A 21,886-nucleotide genomic window follows, 5' to 3' on the forward strand; every position below is an offset into this window, starting at 1 on the left:
CTCCCGCGTGGCCCATCTTCCATCTGCGTTACCATCCTGGGTCCGACCACTGGTCTTTGGGATCCACCGTGTCGGCCACTCAACACCTGCGCCATCCTCCACGGCATGGACATCAGACACTGGCATGTGGGCCATCGCTCATTCCTCCGCTGGCCGCATTTGTTTGGCTGACTGGTGGGCCGGGCCCCGCATGCCAGCCCTGCTCCATCCGTGTGGGACCGCCGTAGCTCCTGTTCCTCTTCCCCACCGCAGAACTCTCGACGTGGGACCGATGAGTTCGGCCAACTGAGGGGATTCTGTTGAGATATTTTAGGACCTGCCGTTGCCCTGGCATTATAAGGCTTGTTGCCGCCGCGCCCCCTTGCGCACGCCATCACCGGAGAGAAAAGGGAAGCCGCTACGTCGAGAAGAATAGACCCCAATCACCACTTGTGCTGAACGCTGCCAGAGAGAGAAAAAAAGGTGCGGGCTGTGATTTGGTGCGGCCATCGGTGCTTGGGGAAGTCGGGCGGAGTCAAGGGGGGGCGGTCCTTGGTGAATCGTCGCTCTGCCCAGAGGGGATTCATCCTGTGCTTCGCAAGAACGGCGGGCCAGCGCACCGCCGTCGCCACTGAACCACAAGGCGTCCGTCGCTCCACCCAGGGATAACCTGTTCGAACCTGGGCGCTGGTATGTTCCCAACCATGTAGAGCGACGTCACCTTCACGATTAGGCAATTCGATATGTGCTTCGCTGTGGCTGCATGTGCAGAGCTCGTCGGGGTTGCGCGTTGGCGTTGTGGCACCGTGTACGGTCGTCGCGGGGCGGAGCTCTCCTTCCGCCGCCCTGCTCAGCCTTGGTCACGAGGTAGAAGATGGTCGGTGATCCGGGGGCGTGCGGGGTCTGGACACCGATGGCGGGACTCCTGCGGTGGATTGTGCCATGGGCGCGTCCGCCTGTATAGCGCACAGCCGGCCCCAGCAATGGCGAATGGAGGAAGAAGCCGCTCGGCCGTGGGATGGACAGTACGCGGCCGAGATCGAATCGATGATACCCCTTTGTTTGATAGAATCTTAACCATAGATCTTGGATCCAGTGATCAGGAAGGAGTGCGGGATATTAGCTAGCTCAAATCTAATCGGATCCGTCCACCTCAGATCGGGCGGGCCAGATTCGAGGATACCCCTTCGGGCTGCCCAGTTTGCAAAAGAGCCCTCGGTTTTCTCTCAAATTAACCCGCCGTCCATATTAGGGGTGATCTGAGTCATAGGATTTCTTGCGCAGTGACCCCTGAGCTTTCTGGAATTCGGGGCCCAGTCCAGAGGACAAATAAAACCAGAGAAATGCATTTAAAAATGAATTTTTAGTATTAATTAAATACCAGAATTTGTATAATCCATAGAAAATTCATACTAACTCCAAATTACTCCATTCCAGTTCCTTAAATTTTGTAATTTTATTCTCCATCATCTAATGTCTCTGTTTTGACATGAAAGTCACTTTAGAAGCTATTTCCTAATTAATCTTATATCAACTGCATAAAACCTTAGGAAATTCGTAACTGCTCCGTTTTAACTCCGATTTGATCCATTCAAGTTGCGTTAGTCTCGTAGCAACGCATAGATTATTAATATTCAGTTTGTTCTTATATTTGGTGTGATGTTAATTTTATCTATACCATATCTGTTTGTATTGCTACGACTAGCGCGAGGACACATGTCATCTGAAAAGCGAGTTGGTACCCGGAATTTCAAGTGCCAGGCAAGTTGTGCCCTTGATCACTTACTTTCCCAGCCATGTTCTTATTAATTTTAATGATCTGCATAGGTTAATTTTGATGGGATCCTTTATGTTACCCCAGTTTTGATTACCTCTATACCTTGTTCACCCCTGAAATATTTTTGGGTAGTACTTGCTATTGCTTTATGTGGATTGGGTATGGAGATACACTATTCATGATTATTCTGTTATTATCTTGTTATTGTTACTATTCATGTTAAGATCATTAAATTAATGGGAACATGGAGCGACCACCCGGGAAAACAGTGCTACCACAAGGGTTTAATGGGACGCCCTTGGCTGATTAACTAGGAAAGCTAGTGGAGGGCTACCTTACCTGAAAGGGGCAAGGGCAGTAGGGGAGTGGTCAGTGTAGGGAGGTCCCTGGTTGATTTTGCTGCGATGGCGGTCAGCCAGGAACCCTGCATTGGAACTTCCTATAAACTGTAGCGGGTAGTCTGAAGCTAGTGGAACTTTGTAAAGGCCTCGTAGTGTTACCCTGCCTCGCCTCCTCGGTAGAGGTGTATGGGATTGGCCATCTCTTGGCAGATGGGTAACATGACTTGTGGGTAAAGATGCGCAACCTCTGCAGAGTGTAAAACTGGTATACTAGCCGTGCTCACGGTCATGAGCGGCTCGGACCCTCACATGATTAAATATGGAACTTAAATTTAATTTGACATTTGCATCGCATTTGGGGTTATTTTACTATTATCTTTCTTTATTATTAAGGTTTGGTATTTACTTACACTTAGTAATTGCTAATAAAATTTTGACCAACTTATAAAAGCAATGCTCGGCCTCAGCCTTTATTTCATTGATCAGCCTTACACTACATGAACTCCCACCTTTGGTGAGTTCATGCCACATTATTCCCCACAACTTGTTGAGCGATGAACGTATGTGAGCTCACCCTTGCTGTCTCACACCCCCCCACAGGAGAAGAACAGGTGGTTCAGGAGGAGCCACAAGGCGAGGAGTTCGATCTGATCTAGGTGGTGTTTCTCAGTCGACATTGGCGCCGACGATCCTTAGTTCGTTTTATGTTTATCCTTTTATTTTGTAATAAGTCTTCCGCTATGTAATAAATACTCTGATGTTTTATGACATTTATCTCTATACACTCTGTTATTATATATGTTGTCTTCTCTGGCGCATGTATGAGATGCACCTGGCTTTGTTCCTTAAAGCCGGGTGTGACAGAGGCCCCCCTTTTTACGGCGGACACATCACCGGCTCGCCCGAGGCCTTGGCTTCGCTCAGAAGCGACCCTGACTAAATCGCCACACCGACTGACCGAGTTGCAGGAGCATTTAACGCAAAGGGTGAGTCAGACAGACAGTCAAGCCTTGCCAAAGGCGCCACGGCGAACTCCGCTCCGCCCGACCCCAGGGCTCGGACTCGGGCTAAGACCCGGAAGACGGCGAACTCCGCTCCGCCCGACCCCAGGGCCCGGACTCGGGCTAAGACCCGGAAGACGGCGAACTCCGCTCCGCCCGACCCCAGGGCTCGGACTCGGGCTAAGACCCGGAAGACGGCGAACTCCGCTCCGCCCGACCCCAGGGCTCGGATTCGGGCTAAGACCCGGAAGACGGCGAACTCCGCTCCGCCAGACCCCAGGGCTCGGACTCGGGCTAAGACCCAGAAGACGGCGAACTCTGTTCCGCCCGACCCCAGGGCTCAGACTCGGGCTAAGACCCGGAAGACGGCGAACTCCGCTCCGCCCGACCCCAGGGCTCGGACTCAGGCTAAGACCCGGAAGACGGCGAACTCCGCTCCGCCCGACCCCAGGGCTCGGACTCGGGCTAAAGACCCGGAAGACGGCGAACTCCGCTCCGCCCGACCCCAGGGCTCGGACTCGGGCTAAGACCCGGAAGACGACGAAACTCCGCCTCGCCCGACCCCATGGCTCGGACTCGGCCTCAGCAACAGAAGACAGACTCAACCTCGACTTCGGAGGAGCCCCCACGTCACCCCGCCTAGGGCACAAACCCGCCACGTCAACAGGAAGCGTCATCATCGTCCTGCCCCGAATCGACTCGGGTCACGGAGAACAAGACCGGCGTCCTATCCGGCCAGCTCCGCCGAATGGGCAATGATGGCGCTCCACAAGCTCTGTGACGACGGCGGCCCCCAGCTCTCTTACGGAAGCAGGGCGACGTCAGCAAGGACTCGACCGCTCCAACAGCTGTCCCTCCGCCAGGCACCGTCGCACCTCCGACAGCCACGACATCACGCCAGCAAGGTGCCAAGACCTCTCCGGCTGCCACATTGGCATGTACCTAGGGCGCTAGCTCTCTCTCTGCTAGACACGTAGCACTCTGCTACACCCCCCATTGTACAGCTGGATCCTCTCCTTACGACTATAAAAGGGAGGACCAGGGCCTTCTTAAAGAGGGTTGGCCGCGCGGGACCGAGGACGGGACAGGCGCTCTCTTGGGGCCGCTCGCTTCCCTCATCCGCGTGGACGCTTGTAACCCCCTACTGCAAGCGCACCTGACCTGGGCGCGGGACGAACACGAAGGCCGCGGGACTTCCACCTCTCTCACGCTCGACTCCGGCCACCTCGCCTCTCCCCCCTTCGCGCTCGCCCACGCGCTCGACCCATCTGGGCTGGGGCACGCAACACACTCACTCGTCGGCTTTGGGACCCCCCTGTCTCGAAATGCCGACAGTTGGCGCGCCAGGTAGGGGCCTGCTGCGTGGTGACGAACAGCTCCCTGTCAAGCTCTAGATGGGCAGTCTCCAGCAACCTCTCCGGCCCGGGACGGTGCTTCGTTTCGGGACTCTTGAGTTCATGTCCTTCGACGGCAGCTATGACATGATACTTCTTCCACCGCCGCGCGACAACGACAATGGCGGCCGACAACCCGCTCGCCGGCGGCGGAATCGACGACATCTTCCCCGCGTGGTGGAAGAGCAACATTCGAGCTCGCCCCGTTCTCTCCCCCGCCAACGGAGGAGGAGGCGGGGCCATCAAGGCCAAGCGGGAGGACACGCTTCGTTGGCCGTCGAGCGAATCGACGCCCCCGAAGCCCCGACGGAAGGCACGCCGGACGTCGACCTCGCGTTCAAGACGGAGGCAAGCGCCGTCCCCCCGCGACACGCTGACCCCGAGCAAGAAGACGACGCCGGCGCGCTCGCGGAAGGCCTGCAGGACGTCGCCCTCGTACCTGAGATGACGGTGCAACCAGTCCCCGACGTGACCACGTCGCTCCTCGTCGACCAAAAGGTACCGGCTAACTCCCATCTTGCGTCATTTCGACTCGGCCTCAACCCGCCAAACGACCTCGTTTTGGCGGGCGCTCTCATTGAGGCGAATGCAACCCCACTGGGGTTTCGTATATGGTCGCCTTGGGACCGGCTGACGGACGTCTCAACCTACGGGCCCTCTTGGTCCGAGGAAGATGACGACCCCAGCGTCTGTTGGGATTTCTCTGGACTTGGCAACCCCAGTGCCATGCGGGACTTCATGACCGCATGTGACTACTGCCTATCCGACAGTTCCGACGGAAGCCGCAGCCTTGGCGACGAGAGCTGCGGCCCAAGCCGCGAATGTTTCCACATCGAGCTAGGGGATCCCTCCGAGGGCAACCGTCTCGGCATGCCGGAGGACGGTGATCTTCCTAGGCCGGTGCCTCGTGGCGACATCCCACGGGAGCTAGCTGTGGTCCCCGCTCCGGCGGGGGGTTACGACCCACAACTCGAGCAAGTCCGTGAGGCGCAGGCCAGGCTCGACGAGGGAACAGGAGCGCTTGAGCCGATCCGTCGGGACGTCGGGCAGGTATGGGCGGACCAACCCCTGGTCGGAGAAATACGTCACCTGCCCCAAGGTCTCCAGCACCGTGTCGCCAACGATGTCAGGGTCAGGCCGCCGCCCGCATCCAGCGGGGTTGGTCAGAACCTGGCAGCCGCAGCGATGCTCCTCCGCGCGATGCCGGAGCCATCAACCACCAAGGGTCGGCGAATCCAGGGAGAGCTCAAGGATCTCCTGGAAGGCGCTGCGGCCCGACGGGCCGAGAGCACTGCCTCCCGAAGGCAAGGATATCCCTCGGAACCTCATGCCGCGACTTCCCGATTCATGCGGGAAGCCTCGGTCTACACCGGGCGCACGCGCAACACCGCGCCTGCGGCCCCGGGCCACCTCGGCAACGAGCACCATCGACGTGACCGTCGAGCCCACCTCGACGAAAGGGTGCGCCGAGGCTACCACCCCAGGCGTGGGGGGCGCTACGACAGCGGGGAGGATCGGAGTCCCTCGCCCGAACCACCCAGTCCGCAGGCCTTCAGTCGGGCCATCCGACGGGCGCCATTCCCGACCCGGTTCCGACCCCCGACTACTATCACGAAGTACTCGGGGGAAACGAGACCGGAACTGTGGCTCGCGGACTACCGCCTTGCCTGCCAACTGGGTGGAACGGACGACGACAACCTCATCATCCGTAACCTCCCCCTGTTCCTCTCCGACACTGCTCGCGCCTGGTTGGAGCACCTGCCTCCGGGGCAGATCTCCAACTGGGACGACTTGGTCCGAGCCTTCGCTGGGAATTTCCAGGGCATGTACGTGCGCCCCGGGAATTCCTGGGACCTTCGAAGCTGCCGGCAACAGCCGGGGGAGTCGCTCCGGGACTACATCCGGCGATTCTCGAAGCAGCGCACCGAGCTGCCCAACATCACCGACTCGGATGTCATCGGCGCGTTCCTCGCCGGCACCACTTGCCGCGACCTGGTGAGCAAGCTGGGTCGCAAGACCCCCACCAGGGCGAGCGAGCTGATGGACATCGCCACCAAGTTCGCCTCTGGCCAGGAGGCGGTCGAGGCTATCTTCCGAAAGGACAAGCAGCCCCAGGGCCGCCCATCGGAAGAGGCTCCCGAGGCGTCGGCTCCACGCGTCGCCAAGAAGAAGGGCAAGAGGAAGTCGCAATCGAAACGCGACGCTGCTGACGCGGACCTTGTCGCCGCCGCCGAGCACAAGAACCCTCGGAAGCCCCCTGGAGGTGCGAACCTCTTCGACCAGATGCTCAAGGAGCCGTGCCCCTACCATCAGGGGCCCGTCAAGCACACCCTCGAGGAGTGCATTATGCTTCGGCGTCACTTCCACAGGGCCGGGCCACCCGCCGAGGGTGGCAGGGCCCGCGACGATGACAAGAACGAAGATCACCAAGCAGGAGAGTTCCCCGAGGTCCGTGGCTGCTTCATGATCTATGGAGGGTATGCGGCGAATGCCTCGACTCGGCATCGCAAGCAAGAGCGCCGGGAGGTCTGCTCGGTGAAGGTGGTGGCGCCAGTCTACCTAGACTGGTCCGACAAGCCCATCACCTTCGACCAGGCCGACCACCCCGACCATGTGCCGAGCCCGGGGAAATACCCGCTCGTCGTCGACCCCGTTGTCGGCGATGTCAGGCTCACCAAGGTCCTGATGGATGGGGGCAGCTGCCTCAACATCATCTATGCCGAGACCCTCAAGCTCCTGCGCATCGATCTGTCCTCCGTCCGAGCAGGCGCTGCGCCCTTCCACGGGATCATCCCTGGGAAGCGCGTCCAGCCCCTCGGGCGACTCGACCTCCCCGTCTGCTTCGGGTCGCCCTCCAACTTCCGAAGGGAGACCCTGACGTTCGAGGTGGTCGGGTTCCGAGGAACCTACCACGCCGTACTAGGGAGGCCATGTTACGCGAAGTTCATGGCCGTCCCCAACTACACCTACCTGAAGCTCAAGATGTCGGGCCCCAACGGGGTCATCACCGTCGGCCCCACGTACAAACACGCGTTCGAATGCGACGTGGAGTGCGTGGAGTACGCCGAGGCCCTCGCCGAGTCCGAGGCCCTCATCGCCGACCTGGAGAACCTCTCCAAGGAGGTGCCAGACGTGAAGCGCCATGCCGGCAACTTCGAACCAGCAGAGACGGTTAAGGCCGTCCCTCTTGACCCCAGTGGCGACACCACCAAGCAGATCCGGATCGGTTCCGGGCTTGACCCCAAATAGGCAGCAGTGCTCGTCGACTTTCTCCGCGCAAACGCCGACGTCCTTGCGCGGAGTCCCTCGGACATGCCCGCCATACTGAGGGATGTCGCCAAACACTCGCTGGATATCTGGGCCGGAGCCCGATCCGTCAGACAGCCTCTGCGCCTCGGTCATCAAGGAAGGGTCGGCCTCGCCTTGGCAGAGCCCGACCCTCCCTCGGGGGCTAAAAAGGGGGAACCCCTCTGCGTCAAGATCGGGCGTACTTCTCCGTGTCAAAAATTTTCAATCAAAAAAGGGGCCTCTCGCGTTCTCCCGGCCACGTTCTCTCGGCTATGTCAGAAGCAGGGTCTCGAGGAGCGAACGCGGGTACATGTAAATGGCAAGGCCGACTGAGCCGAGGAGGTCCTGTGCCTCCGGGTTACGGATACCTCACTCATCACCTGCCACGAAGAATAGCCCAACTCGAGAAGCCACCCTATTATTGGCAAGCCAGGACGAACATGCAGATGGAAAGGAAGGGGAGTACGACTCCATACAAGAAAGACAAAGTGTTCAGGCCTCAGTGGCCGCGGTGAGACGCACATCCAACAAGAAACTGTTCAAACAAGAATTAGGCGCCACCTTGGGAAGGAGCCGCGCCCTCAGCTCCATCCCCGCCGTCGGGGGGGGTCCATCTCGGCCTCCGGTGACGTCGCAGGGGGAAGGATCTCCGCCTCAAAGGTGGTCGCCAGCACCGCGCTCGGACCCGCGGTGACCGCGTCGAGCCGCTGGACCTCCGCTAGGGCGGCATCGTCTTCATCAAGAAGACAGTACCCCTCACTAACCCGCTCCAGGTCCACAACATAGTGGGAAGCAAGCACGGCGAAGGCCCGCCTGACGCCGTGGTGTAGCGCTTCGCGGACTCTGCCGCGCGCGTGATCACCCAAGGCTCGAAGGCGACTCTGAGGGGAACTTCCTGAAGGGACGTCGCCGGAGCCGAGGACACGATAAAAGTCCGAGACGGCCTCGGACATGGCCGCGAGGTCCGCATCCCTCTGCTCGGCAGCTCCGGCAAGCGCCTCAGCAAGCGCCTTGGCGGACTCGTCAAGGGCGGACTCGAGCTCTGCAAGCAACCAGGAGAAATACCTCAACCACAAGCAAAGGAAACGGACAAGAAAAAGAACCAGGGAGGACCAAGACGTACCTCTGGCTCGGGCACGATGCTCCGAGGCCGCGACCTGGGCCGCGGCTAAGTCAGCCGCAAGGGTCTCGGCACGGCTTTCGGCCTCGGTAGCCCGGCCCTGAGATCGGTCCCGTTCCTCGACGACCTGGGCGAGTTCCGATTGCTGCCGTTGCGCCTCTGCACGCGCTGCTGCCGCCTCGGCTCTCAGGTCGGCGCAGAGCAGCTGGAGGTCCGCCACCTTGGCATCCTGCTGAGAAAGGCGCGCGGTAGCCTCGGCGAGCGAGGACCTCAGGGATCGCAGCGAGCCCCAGACACCAACCTCGCGGCGGATGAACGACGACTTGGCGGCGCCCCGGTCCGTCAGATCCTAGGGAAAGGAAACAGGGCGTCACGACGAGTGTCTCGCCCACGGAAGGAAAAAAGGTACGCCCGAAACCGCTACCTGGAGGATTTTGGGGACGTCTCTGCAGAAAACCTCCAGCGACGACCGGAGCGACCCCATCGTTGCCTCTGCACACTCACGGAGCTCACCCCAGGACTGGTCCTCCTGCTCATCATCGAGAACGAAGACGGGGTCTGAGGCCTCGCGGGTCCGGAATCGGAGCATCGGGCGCCGGGCCTCGGGGCTCCGCCGCACAGCGATGAGGCTGTCACCCGGCTGGACGGATCGCGCGTCCACGCCCACCTCTTCTGAGATCTTGGGCGCCGACGCATCAGCCATCCCGACGCTGGCGGCAACTGGACGCCCTTCGACAGGGACGGCGGCAACCTCGGCGGTGGCAGGCGCCGGCATGACCGGCACGACAGGCGAACTCGGGGCCGCGTGGGCGTCAGCCGCCTCCTCAACCACGGTAGCCGTCTCGGCTGAAGAGCCGGCCTCGGGAGCCCGCTCCTCAGAGATTGGCGACGCCCGAGCCCCCGGTGGTGAAGTACCCCGCGAAAGGGTCGGTGGAATGGCGCTGGCCACACAGTTCTGCGCCGTCTTGAGGGCCTTCCGGGGCGCCAGGTCGGTCTGGCCATGACTTTGCTTGCTGAATAAAAAAAAGAGAGAAGGAAAGAAAGATCACGACCGAGACATATGAATGGGAAGCCAAGACGGAGACATTCCGAGATACTCACCCACTTCGGGCCATGATCCACCGCGCCTGGGGGGAGCCTTCTTGGATCCCGGCTCCCGAAACAGCCGCCGAGGTCCGCTTCGCCGGCGCCTTCGGCACCACCCTTGCTTGGGGCGCCCGGGAAGCGGACTCCCCGGGCACGGCCGCGACGACTTGAGGGTCACCCCCATGCGCCACCGACACGAGCGGCGGCCCCTGGGGAACAGACACCTTGACCTGAACCTCCGGAGCTGCCTCAGCTCCTCTAGCTGAGGGGTCAGGTGACCTCTCGGTTCGCCCCCGTGCCTCGGGTCGGGAGCCCGACGCCCTGACTTCGGGGGCTGACGGAGTCGGCCCGCTCGGGGGCTGGCTCGATGGCTCCTGGCCACACCCCAAGCCGGGGCTGAGGCCGAGACGGGCCGCCATGTCATCCTCTTCATCATCATCATCGTCGTCATCATCGTCAGGCGTCTCCGGCGACGGCTCCCTCGGGAGCCCGTCCCTCTCCTGCTGGCGACGACGCTTCTCCAAGGCGTCCCGAGCCCGCCTCCGCTCGCGGGCCTGGGCCTTCTCCGCGTCCTTCTTTTTCTTCTTTTCCTCCGCGGCGACCCGCCGCGCTGCACGGTCCACCGCGTCCTCCGGGACCCGTGGCCGGGAGGGTTTGTGCCACCCCACATCCTAAAAGGAGGGGAGAAAGGAACCCGATCATAAGGGCCCAGAGCGACCCGACATACGAAGAAGGAAGGAGCGAACACTCACCAAAGTCACACACCCCTGGTCGGGGCGCATCCGAAGCTGGGAGTATGCGTGGGGGTCCGGCTTCCCCATCGCGGCCGACACCCGCCATTGGAGAGCGTTGAAGGGGAGGGGATCAGGGGACATTCGCGAGCCCTCCCAGTCAGCTTCCGGGGTCATCTCCCAGAGCGGCAGCCGCCGCTCCGCCAACGGAAGCACCCTCCGACGGTGGATAGCGGCGATCACTCCCGCAGCGGTAAGTCCCCCCTCCCGCAACTCCTTCAGGGCCTGGAGAAGGGGCTCGAGATTTTTTTGCCTCTCGTGCGGGGTCCCGTGGCGCCAGGCGTCGGTGGCAGCAGTAACAACTCGCTGGGAGAACGGTGGGAGCAACTCACCGTCATTCCGGAGGTAGAACCACCGGCGCTGCCACCCCTTGTTGGAAACGCAAGAATGGCAGGAATGTACTGCGACGCCCGCGACTGCCTCAGCAAGAGAGTGCAGCCGCCGGCCCGCACCGCAGCACGGATCCTCCTCTGCCCCGTCGACAAAGCGAAAGGCTCGGCGAGGAAGAGATGAGTCCACAAATCCCAATGAGGGGCGACCCCCAGATACCCTTCGCATACCGCTACAAAGATAGCGGCCTGCGAGATGGAGTTGGGGGAGAGGTTGTGCAACTCCACCCCGTAGTGGAATAAGATGGCCCGCATAAAGCGGCCCGTCGGCACGCCAAATCCCCGCTCATGGAAGGAGACGAAGCTTACGACATACCCCGGCGGTGGGGACGGAGCGGCTCCGCCCACGGGAGAAATCCACTCTGGCCGCTGCTTGTCGGTGAGGGGGCGGAGCAAACCCTCGCCGACCAGCTCCTCCAGATCACTCGCCGTCACCGTGGAGAAGGGCCACGGATCGCGCGGAGGGATTATGGTCACTCGATCCGCCATCATCAAAATGGAGGAGATGGCGGCGCGGGGGGCAGGGAGAGCGGTTTCTCTCTTCTCCGACTAAAGTTTCCCGGGTTGCGAAAACCTAAAGGGAAAAGAAGGGAGCAGAGCGAAGAACCGTCACCGGACCCCCTCTCAAGTATATGAAGGCCAAGGTGAAACCGTTTCCAGCACACCGCCCGGACCGGACGCGGGATTCGAAAAGCGCGAAGCGGAACAGCCGCTCCTCGAACGGCTTGCGCACGCGTAACGGCCACCCCGCCAACCACTCGCCCCGTCGCATTAACTCCGCGGCGGGACACGCGGCACCTCTGACGGGAGGAGCGCGCGACGCTTCACCTTCACCATAATAACCGCGTCAGAAAAAGGTACGCCACGTCATTCGATTTCGTATCCTTTTCCTTTTTCCTCTCTCTCTATCTCTTGCAACAGGGACCGGGAAAGGGGGATACCCCGAAAAGGATCCTTTTCCGCGAAGGAACCGGGCTCCGAGCCCCCCTACTGATCAGGGGTTCGAAGACTGGCCCCCCGAAGGGTTCAACAGTCGCCTCAGATCGCGTGGGCCCGACACCCACTACTGGTCAGGGGTTCGAAGGCCAGCCCCCCGAAGGGCTCCATGGCCGCCTCAGGCTACTCGGGCTCCGCGCCCATTACTGATCAGGGGTTCGAAGGCTGGCCCCCGAAGGGTTCACAGTCGCCTCAGACACCGAGCGATGGATGACCAGGGGTACGTTCGATACATAACCGAGGCTCGGGCTGCGCTCCCGAGGTACCCTAGGACATTTCCGAGACCAGCGGGAACGATCTTGTAACGGAATCCCATCGGAGAAAGGCATCGAGCCCTCGGACCCCGTCACCAGGGGACCGGGTCCGGCAAATCACCCGCAGGTACTTTTGGGCGTGCCTCTGGGCCCCTAGCCGACCCCCAACGAACGGGGCACGGACGTCCACTCGGATTACCCGCTTACAGCTCACCGGGGACACCATGTTCGGTGCCCATCGAGGGTAACATGGCGCACTCCCCCCTCCTCCTTGCGGAAAGGCGACGTAGGGGCGTATGTAAAAAGTCGAGTCTGTCCCCGATCGTCCTCTCGCCCTGTGCAGAGGCTCGGGGGCTGCTCTCGCAAAAACCGGCTCCGGCCAAACCGTTGACAGCGTCAACATACCAGCCCGAGAGCTTGGGCCCCGACCGTGCACCCGGGCTACGGCCAGTTCGCATGAGGGAACGACCAGACCAACCGAAACATTACGCAAGGTATTAAGACCTCGAAGGAGTGTAACCACTCCTCCGAGGCCTCGGGGGCTACACCCGGTGGGTGCGCTCGCGCGCACCCACCGGAACAAAAATGCAACCGAGAAAGGCTGGTCCCCTTGCAAAAAAGTGCGACGAAAGCCTCCAAGCGAGTGCTAACACTCCCTTCGAGGCTCGGGGGCTACTGTCGGGGACCATAATTAGGGGTACCCTCAAGACGCCTAATTCTCAGCTAGTAACCCCCATCAGCATAAAGCTGCAAAGGCCTGATGGGTACGATTAAGTCAGGGATCAGTCCACACGAGTGACTCGATCGCGCTTCACCCGAGCCTAGCCTCGGCCAAGGGCAGCCGACCTCGAGAGACTTCCGTCTCGCCCGAGGCCCCCCTTTTTACGGCGGACACATCACCGGCTCGCCCGAGGCCTTGGCTTCGCTCAGAAGCGACCCTGACTAAATCGCCACACCGACTGACCGAGCTGCAGGAGCATTTAACGCAAAGGGTGAGTCAGACAGACAGTCAGGCCTTGCCAAAGGCGCCACGGCGAACTCCGCTCCGCCCGACCCCAGGGCTCGGACTCGGGCTAAGACCCGGAAGACGGCGAACTCCGCTCCGCCCGACCCCAGGGCCCGGACTCGGGCTAAGACCCGGAAGACGGCGAACTCCGCTCCGCCCGACCCCAGGGCTCGGACTCGGGCTAAGACCCGGAAGACGGCGAACTCCGCTCCGCTCGACCCCAGGGCTCAGACTCGGGCTAAGACCCGGAAGACGGCGAACTCCGCTCCGCCCGACCCCAGGGCTCGGACTCGAACTAAGACCCGAAAGACGGCGAACTCCGCTCTGCCCGACCCCAGGGCTCGGACTCGGGCTAAGACCCGGAAGACGGCGAACTCCGCTCCGCCCGACCCCAGGGCTCGGACTCGGGCTAAGACCCGGAAGACGGCGAACTCCGCTCCGCCCGACCCCAGGGCTCGGACTCGGGCTAAAGACCCGGAAGACGGCGAACTCCGCTCCGCCCGACCCCATGGCTCGGACTCGGGCTAAGACCTGGAAGACGACGAAACTCCGCCTCGCCCGACCCCATGGCTCGGACTCGGCCTCAGCAACAGAAGACAGACTCAACCTCGACTTCGGAGGAGCCCCCACGTCACCCCGCCTAGGGCACAGACCCGCCACGTCAACAGGAAGCGTCATCATCGTCCTGCCCCGAATCGACTCGGGTCACGGAGAACAAGACCGGCGTCCCATCCGGCCAGCTCCGCCGAATGGGCAATGATGGCGCTCCACAAGCTCTGTGACGACGGCGGCCCCCAGCTCTCTTACGGAAGCAGGGCGACGTCAGCAAGGACTCGACCGCTCCAACAGCTGTCCCTCCGCCAGGCACCGTCGCACCTCCGACAGCCACGACATCACGCCAGCAAGGTGCCAAGACCTCTCCGGCTGCCACATTGGCATGTACCTAGGTCGCTAGCTCTCTCTCCGCTAGACACGTAGCACTCTGCTACACCCCCCATTGTACACCTGGATCCTCTCCTTACGACTATAAAAGGGAGGACCAGGGCCTTCTTAAAGAGGGTTGGCCGCGCGGGACCGAGGACGGGACAGACGCTCTCTTGGGGCCGCTCGCTTCCCTCACCCGCGTGGACGCTTGTAACCCCCCTACTGCAAGCGCACCTGACCTGGGCGCGGGACGAACACGAAGGCCGCGGGACTTCCACCTCTCTCACGCTCGACTCCGGCCACCTCGCCTCTCCCCCCTTCGCGCTCGCCCACGCGCTCGACCCATCTGGGCTGGGGCACGCAGCACACTCACTCGTCGGCTTTGGGACCCCCTGTCTCGAAACGCCGACAAGATTCTTCTTGATAATCTGCACTCCCTTGTCACTGAGCTGGGCCATGATAATCTGGTCTTGCAAAGCTGGCTCAATAGAAATGTGAGACAAAGAACCAGAAGGAATCACTTCAATTTGCATCTTGCTCAGCTCATCACACAAGGTGTTAACATGAGAATCCATCAGAATACAGTTGCATTGCAACTTCCGACTCAAGGCATCAGCTACCACATTAGCTTTCCCTGGGTGATAATGGACCTCCAGGTCATAATCCTTGATCAGCTCTACCTCAATGCATGAACCACTGCTGCTAACTCAAGGTCATGAGTAGGATAATTTTGCTCATGAGGCCTGAGTGCTCTTGAGGCATAAGCAATGACTCGGTTGTCTTGCATCAAGACACAACCTAGCCCGGTGCCAGAGGCATCGCAATACACATCAAAAGGCTTGCTGCTGTCGGGTTGCGCCAATACTGGGGCGGTGGTCAGATGCTGCCTTAATGCACGGAAGGCATCTTCGCACTTCTGACTCCACACAAATTTGACCTCTTTCTTCAGCAACTCAGTAATAGGCTTCGCAATTCGAGAGAAGTCCGGAATAAATCTTCGGTAATAACCAGCCAATCCCAGAAAACTCCGAATCTGGCGAACAGTCGTTGGTGGCCTCCAGTTCATCACCTCTTGCACTTTATCAGGATCAACAGCTATTCCATCCTGAGAGATAGTGTGACCCAAGAATTTGATTTCCTTTAGCCAAAAATCACACTTGGATAACTTGGCATAAAGGTGGTGCTCTCGCAGACGTTGAAGCACTACATGCAAATGCCCGGCATGTTCTTCTTCGTTCTTCGAGTACACCAGAATATCATCGATGAAAACCACCACGAACTTGTCCAATTCCGGCATGAAAACAGAGTTCATCAGATACATGAAATATGCTGGTGCATTTGTCAGCCCGAATGACATCACCAAGAATTCATATGACCCATATCTGGTTGAGAATGCCGTCTTCGGAATATCACTTGCTCGTATTTTGATCTGATGGTAGCCAGAGCGAAGGTCTATCTTGGAAAACACCTTAGCCCCGACCAACTGGTCAAAGAGAACATCAATACGAGGCAAAGGATACTGGTTCTTGATAGTCACCGCATTAAGAGGGCGGTAATCTATACACAGCCTCAAGCTTTCATCCTTTTTCTTCACAAACAGTGCTGGACATCCCCAAGGCGAAGTGCTTGGGCGAATAAATCCCTTGTCCAGCAACTCTTGCAACTGCTTCTTCAACTCTGCCAACTCAGCGGGTGGCATTCGGTAGGGCCTCTTGGAAATTGGGGCCGTTCCCGGTTGCAACTCGATGGCGAATTCAATATCCCGGTCCGGTGGCATCCCTGGCAATTCATCAGGAAAGACATCTGCATACTCACAGACCACTGGGATCTTCTTCAGGGGTAACTCCATCATAGAGAAAGCACATGACTGAGAAGAACCCTGACTAGGCAGAATCAAAGTGAAATTCCCGCAGAAAGGAGAATTAACTTCCACGGTACGACTGGCTACATCAAGCACAACTTGGTGCAAGGTCATCCAATTTGCTCCTAGAATAATGTCCACATTTTCCAATCCCAACACAAGAAGAGTGGTTTTGACAATGTGGCTTCCCAGTTGAATAGGCACACTTTGGTTTAATTGATTAGTTGCAATTTTACCCCCAGGTGTGACTATCATGAATGACCCTTTTGAGTGAGAGAATGGCAGTTTGCAATTAGCACTGAACTTTTGGCTAATGAAGCTATGAGATGCACCAGAATCAAACAGAATTAAAGCAGGTTGATTATAAACTGAAAAGGTACCAGTCATGATAGGAGCTCCTTCTGGCACTTCCTCTAGAGCAGTGAAGTTGAGCTTCCCTTGCCTGACTTGCACCTTCTGCTTTCTTCCCTTGTCTTGATTTGGTGCTGGCATCTGCCTCTGCTGGTTCCTAGGACAATTCTTGGCATAGTGGCCCACATTGCCACAAGTGAAACACTTGTTCCCATTGCCCTGGCGGAACTGCTGCTGCTGCGGAGGCTGATTGTTTCTTGGGGCGGGAGCTGGATAGCGGTTGGGTGCCGGCTGCTGCTGCTGCTGAGGTGGCCTGATCACCCATCTGCCTGCCTGCTGCTGAAAACCCCTGCTCTGATTGTGAGAAACAATCCGGAACCTCTGAGCCTGAGCGGATGGTGCTGCCATTGGTGCCTTCCTCTTCTTCTCTGCCCGGTGAGCAACAATGCAATCCTCCTGAGAGATGGCCATGTTGACCAACTCATTGAAGCTATCAGCCCGGACAGTGTTGAGTCGTTCCCGCAGCTTGGTATTGAGACCCCTGCGGAAGCGATCCCTCTTCTTTTCATCAGAATCAGCATGATACCCTGCATACTGGCATAAGTCGTTGAAGGCTTGCGCATACTGCAGTACCGTGCGGGTTCCTTGATTGAGGGCTAGGAATTCATTCAACTTCCGATCAAGAATGCCAGCTGGAATGTGGTGTCCTCTGAAGGCAGTCTTGAATTCCTCCCAAGATACTTCACGATCAGCGGGGAGCATAGCACGGAAGTGGTCCCACCAAGTCCGAGCAGGGCCACGAAGCTGCTGTGCGGCGAAGCGAGCCTTGGCCTCATCAGGGCAGTCTCCTGTGAGGAGGGGAAACTTGGACTCGACGACGCGAAGCCACACGTCGGCGTCCAACGGATCCTCTGCCTTGGTGAACAAGGGCGGCTGCGTGCTCAGAAACTCCTGGTATGTTGCCATAGCCGGAGGTCGCTGATGCTGGCCTCCACCATGATGCTGAGGGTGGGGCTGGCGCTGCAAGAGCTGTCGCAGAATTTCATTCTGCTGGGCCATCAGCTCCTGCACTGTGGGAGCTGGAGGAGGTGGCGGGGGAGCTTGCTCATTTTGCCCGCGACGCTGCCTCGCTGCCATCTAAAAACAGAGATGGTCGCCATTGTTATCCCAATTCATATTTCCGAATGACAAGATATCATCTCATATGGAAGGAAAATGCCATAATCATAATATTAGGTTCGAAATGAAGATAACATGGTGACAAGGGTCCCACAGACATCAAAAGTTCACAGGGTTACATTAATCAGGGGAAGTACCCACAAGCCTAGTCCAAAATGTGATACTACTAAGCTCGCATAGGTTTCTATCCGCCTAAAAATGTCAAAGCGACTGCTTAACCCTGAGCGGTGGAAGCGACACTGGATACGGGTGAAGGAGGTATCGCGGAGGTAGTCCCATTGGCACCAGGGGCTGGTCCTAGCTCCTCGGGAGCCTCTTCTCCCTCGCTTCCTGCTTCATTGGCCTCCATCTCCAGGTGGTGCATGTCCAAGTGGTCATTGGCTTCCTCAAGTTCCCTCTGCACGTCGTGAAGCTGGTTCTCCAAGACATCAATAGTGTTATCTCGGATCTCCACTTGCTGCTCTAGGGTGGTGATACGCTGGCTCAGCCTCTCCACCTGCAGATCCTTTTCCACCAACTCTGTGGATAGGTCGACCACAAAATCTTCCCGACTGTCGAGAGTGAGCTTGGCAGCCTGAGCGGTGTTAGCAAGAAGTGTCATAGCATCGCTCTGAAGGGCCTGAAGGCGGTACAGCGCACTCATGCACTGAACAGTGACCCTCCCAACCAAGTCAGGATACATTGCCCACACATCCTTCACATGGCTCACGCGGTTACACCACATGGGATCATCCTTCTTCTCAGCAGGGAAGAGTCCCAAGGGGTGCATCACCATCTCCAGGGGATGGTAGCCACAGAAAGTTGTCAGAGTCTTCATGGCTGCTGCCTCAACGGTGTCGTCCGTCCTGAGTCCAATCGTCTCAGAGTCAAGAGAACGCCAACCCGGCTGAAGGGGATGAGCCTCCAAAGTCAACCAGACCCGACAACGAGGTACCCGATGCTCCTCATACAACTGCACTGTGTACAAAGGGGGCGTAGGGTAACCGGCGGAGTTAAGCACTTCCCACAAGATGGAAGGAAAGCCATCGCGAGAAAGGAAGTCAGAACTGAAACGAGAGTCTCCTCCACTGGCGGGGGTGGGTGAATTCATCTGCGGAAGGGAATCAAAGATAAAGATTATGGTGGAAGGAAAAAGAAAAAGAGAGCCCGGATGGTTTTAAGGAAAAGGGTTAGCTCAAATTTTAATTCCTCTTGGTGTTTTGTAATGCATGCATGCGGAAAGAAACATTGCCTCTCAAAAAGGAAATAGGGTGCCTTTTTAGGGCATCCTAAAATATAAGTATTGGCCCACAGGGCCTAATTAATTAGCCACCTATTTCTCCCTCTATGCCTAAGGCCTTTCGTCCTAGGTCTAGCGATCTAGTCCTGACGATCCGTAACAGTTTCTAAGCAAGTTTTAGGTTTTGAAAATTGGTATTCATGGTTTATTGTCCTTCTCTGTGGTGGAATTTGCTCCGATACCAACTGTGGCAGAACCACCCGAATTATTCCAGCTTAAGTGCCTAAGTCACGCCTCAGGGGCCGTAACACACTTAAATCGGAATAACCCGTCAGTCCCTCAGATCTAGTCTGATAGAGCCACTTAACCAGGATCAAATTCCACAATCTCACTCGAAGGTGAGTCACAGAAGAAATACAATAAAACAGGAAACCTCAAATTAAGTACGGAGTTATTACATAAATCGGAGTTTTTGAGTAGCAAGTAAAGTTCACAAATTAAAGTGCAGCGGATAATCGATGTCGTCGGTAATGAGGAAATGGGCAAGGCCTAGCCCACTACTCCTCAGGCTCCTCTCCTGCCGGAGCAACATCCCACTCGACCGTCCAACCCGGTGGCAGGGTGGTAGGCCAAGTCACACCATCAACTACGTCCTGCATGGTACCTGCAAAAATGGTGCCACAAGCAAGGCTGAGTATACTAATACTCAGCTAGACTTAACCGGTGTGAGGAGTCTACTCCTCTACCTCTAGACTATGCAGCTGTTTGGCTGAGGGGATTGGTTTGCCAAAAGCACTAGCTGTTTCTAAAATCAACTTTTAGCCTTTCAAATTCTACCATCATTAACTTAGCTAGATTTGCTCCTTCTAAGCATACATGGTAACAAGCAATTAGCTCAATCAACAGGTTATCTCATATAATCCACATTTTACTTCTTACTCGATGCAGTACAAGGAATCAAGCAGTCTCATTAGCTGCGAGAAGCAGACGATTCGAATCGAGTTTTAACCTTGCAAGGTAAACCTAAACACACGGCATGTCAGGGTACTCCGACCCCACACATGACAACCGTCCCCATCGATTCCCCGTTCGTGTCCAGGCCTCACCGCCTTGGCATACAATGCTCCACTGACCCCGGCTGCCGCCGTGCAGTGACCGCACTTGTACCCACCATAGCTAGCATGGGAGACCCTGTCTCAGGTCGCATGAGGGATAAAGTCCGCACCCGGCTTCACTCAGGTACTAGGTTTACCGGTTACCATTTTTCCCGGCATGTGCTTAGTACGTTCAAAAGCTTGACTCAGGTATCCACACATTAATCCTTAATTCATTTTTCCCGTCTCATGGACAAGGCATCCTCCCTGGATCCAAGTCCATAGACCAACATATATCCCATTATCAAGATGAATACAATCAATTCCTGACCTCGCGCGAGTGCTAGAAAAATCACTCGACTTCTACCGAGATCCTGATTAGCAAGCAGCTACTCGACCTAGCATACTAGTATTCATCTCAAAAAGGAATCCTAAGTTCATGCAACTAGAGGTTTCAAGCAACTCCTACACTTAAGTGCACATTACAGTCCTACAAGCATTAAGTGTAGTAAAGTAGCATATATTAACATGGTTATGCATAAAACCGGGGCTTGCCTTCAATTGCTGGGGCTGCGGGGAGATCCTCAATAGCAGCCTCTGAAGCCTGCTCCTGGTCCTCCTCTTGGACAGGTCCTTGCTCGGGGATGAGCACGTACTCTCCGTCGGCAAGATTACAATCTAATGAATGCAATGCGTAAGATATATGCATAATATGATATGTGCTTTTAGAAATTATAACTTTACAGGTGTATGGTCTTTTGAATTTAAACAAGTTAACTCCATTTGTGTAAAGCCCTTGGGTGGTATGCTTGGTAAATTGGGTTAAACTTAGCTAAGGTAAGGGGTAGGTTAAACTTTGGGGTTCTACTGAATTCCTTTTAAGTCTTAGGGATAAATGAGAAGTCCTCAAGTTAGACTTATGGAGATGAGGTTTATTTCCTCTTTCCTCTTTTCTTTTATTCTCTTTAATGTTTTGGAGTAGGTTTGAACTACGAGTTGCTTTTATAAAATTCCAAAAATTCTGCAAAAATTACAGTGGCTTGTTACTGGTGTATGATTCTCTATCACAAAATTTGGGGTTCAGAAAGTGAATGGTTTTCTCTGGACAAAATTACCAAATTTTAGGGCAGAAGGGGTACTTTGAACTACAGCTATTATTTAACAGTGGGTAATTCTTTAAAACTTATTTTTGCTGGCTTTTAGGTGTCATAACATGACTTGATACAATTTTCTAGTCACTAATACCCTTTAATTATTTTCTTATAGTTTTCTCAAGTTTTTAGCCAAATAGGTGCTTTCTACTACCACTATATTTGAAAAACATCAAACAACAGAGTTCTTATTTTTCTTAGTTGGTATTTTGCGCAAGAGCAATCATTCTGAAGTTTGCTTCTTTTTGCTTAAGGGAAGGGGTGGTTTGCATTATTTAAGTCAAATGGCCTTTCTCACAAATTACTAGCAAAAGGCATGGGTTCACTTCTTTTTCATGGGTTTGCATTTTTCTCTGGTGGTTTATCTCATCATGGACTTAGCAAATTTTTGGTTGCCCAATGCCACATTATTTGAGGTTGTTTATGATTTATTGGGAAAATGCCTTATTACCACTTTGTATTTATTTTCCTTACTTAAAAAGTTAGGCTGGGGTGCTCTGTATTTTTGTAGTGGGGCTCTGGTGGTTATGAGTTCACTGGATTTTTGTTAACCACTTTGGTTATAGTTTTGCAATCCTAATAATTGATTTTCAGTCTACATAAGGCTAATTAAAGCATCTTAATTAGAAACTGGTCCTAATTAATGGTCTCTGCATTTTTCCTAGGTTCTTTGTTGCGTAAGTAA

This window comes from Zea mays, chromosome 6 (genome assembly GCF_902167145.1).
Source record: "Zea mays cultivar B73 chromosome 6, Zm-B73-REFERENCE-NAM-5.0, whole genome shotgun sequence".
NCBI classification, from domain to species: Eukaryota; Viridiplantae; Streptophyta; class Magnoliopsida; order Poales; family Poaceae; genus Zea; species Zea mays.